This window comes from Cherax quadricarinatus, chromosome 67, assembly GCF_038502225.1.
Source record: "Cherax quadricarinatus isolate ZL_2023a chromosome 67, ASM3850222v1, whole genome shotgun sequence".
Classification (NCBI taxonomy): domain Eukaryota; kingdom Metazoa; phylum Arthropoda; class Malacostraca; order Decapoda; family Parastacidae; genus Cherax; species Cherax quadricarinatus.
The window spans coordinates 1992422-1994921 of NC_091358.1; positions in this window are offsets into that span (position 1 = coordinate 1992422).

The window sequence follows — 2500 nt, forward strand, 5'->3', positions numbered from 1 at the left end:
TTTAAAGGACTTTTCCCCCCCCCACCCTTCCGGAAAATCATTTTGTTTGGGTTTAAATTTGATGAAATATTTCTCAATTTGAAAAAAAAAAAATCGATCGTCACAACTAAAAAAAGTTTTCTTTAAAAAAATTTTTTTAGGGGAGGGAAAAATTTAAAATAAAAAAATGAACTTTTACAAAAATTATTTCAAATTTTTTCAGATTGAAAAAAAATTATTTTATATTTTTTTTAAAATTTAAAATTCCCCAAAATCCATGATTTTACTTTCAGTTTGTCAAAGACTTTTTGATATACACGAAATTAATAATTTAATAATTTCTAAATTATTTGTAAATTCGTCACATTGATCCATTACATATATATATATACAAACATATATAAAAATATATATATATATATATATATATATATATATATATATATATATATTAAAAATATATATATATATATATATATATATAAATGTGGAATAGGTAAAAATTAGATTTTGGTTAAAAAGCAGCGCCTTCTTGCCAAAAAAGACGAGCAAAAAAAAGGATGCAAAATTTAAAAAACATTCTGAATATAAAGAAAAAAAATATTTCACGGTTTATAAATTTTGAAACTTACAAAAAAATTTAGTTGGATTAATTTAAAATTTAAAATTTGGGTTGTTATAATAAGTTTTGATTCTTTTTACAAAATTATTAATTTTTTTAATTAACATAAATGAAAAAATATTCTTTAAAATATAAGAGAAAATTTTAAAAGGGCTTAATTTTAAAAGTTCTTTTTAACTGACCAGTTTACCTATTTTGAAAAAAAAAAAATTTTATATATATATATATATATATATATATATATATATTTTATATATATATATATATATATATATATATAAAATATAAAATATATATATATATATATATAATATATATATATATATATATACATAATATATTTTATATATATATAATATATATATATATATATATATAAAATATATATATATATATATATATATATATATATATATATATATATAAATAATATATTATATATATATATATATATATATATATATATATATATATATATAATAAAATATATATATATATATATATATATATATATATATATATATATATATATATATATAATAATAGGGAAGTTGAGACAGCAACCCCCGGAAGGGACAGTCCGCCAATGAGTGTAAAAAAAGCCTGTTTTTTTTAAAGATGGTAGGTTTGTGGGGTCCTTTTTTTTTTCTCAAACATGCAAGATTTGTATGTTTTACTTTACTTAATTAGGTCACCTCAACATACAAGCACATATATAAAACCCCCCTGATTTTTTCATTTTCTTTCTAGTTCTTATTCTTTTTTATTTCTCATTCCATGGAAATGGGCAGAATTCTTCCTCCGTAAGCCATGCGGGTTTAAAAATAAAATGCCGGGGAAAGGCTGTAACCTCTTCTCCTGTTTTATTACTAAATGTAAAAGGGGAAATTTTTTTCTTCCCGTTTGGGGGGAAAAGGGCGTGTTTAAAAAAAAAAATATATATATATATATATATATATATATATATATATATATATATATATATATATATATTTTTTTTTTTTATCACACTGGCCATTCCCACCAAGGAGGGTGGCCAAAAAAAACTTTTTTCATTCACTCCATCACTGTCTTCTAGAAGGGTCTTTCCCAAAAGTTTTTTAAAATGCAAAATTAACACCCTCCCAGGTGAGCTTTCTCCCTTCCGGGCTCAATTGGGCCTGCCCTTTCCTGAACCTTCATAAATTTTCTTTTTCCCCCACTCCAAAAGCCCTCAAGATTAAAAAACCCTTTCTCCATTCATTATCAAACACGCTACGATCCCCCGGAAATCCCCAAACCCCCGCAACAAAAACCCCCTTTCCCCCTCCCCCCAACCTTTCCTAGGCCGACCCCTACCCCGCCTTCCTTCCCTACAGACTGATACACCTTGAAGTCTTCTGTTTGCCCATTCTCTCATGTCCGAACCACCTCAACAACCCTTCCTCAGCCCCCTGGACAACAGTTTTGTAATCCCCACCTCCCCCAACTTCCCAAAATACGAATTCTCCATTTTATTCACACCACACAGCTCTGACATGACATCTCCACTGCCCCCAGCCTTCTCCCCCTGGGCCCCTTCATCACCCCTGCTTTTACACCCCTATAAGAGTTGGTAAAACTATCTTTTACATTCCCTTGCCTCCAAGGACAAAATTCTTTGTCTCCCCAGACTCCCAAATGCACCACTCCCTTTTTCCCCACAACTATGATTTCCCCCCATCTTTTTAGACCCATCCCGACACGTCCACTCCCAAAAATCTAAAACATTCACCTCCTCCCTACTCTTCCTCCCAAACTGATATTAATCTTTATCACCTTTAAACTTTTTTCCTATAACCTTTCTTTCCTGTATTCACCTTTTTAAATTTTTTTCTTTGACACCTCCAAAATTTATCCACCAATCTCGTTTTTTAGAAT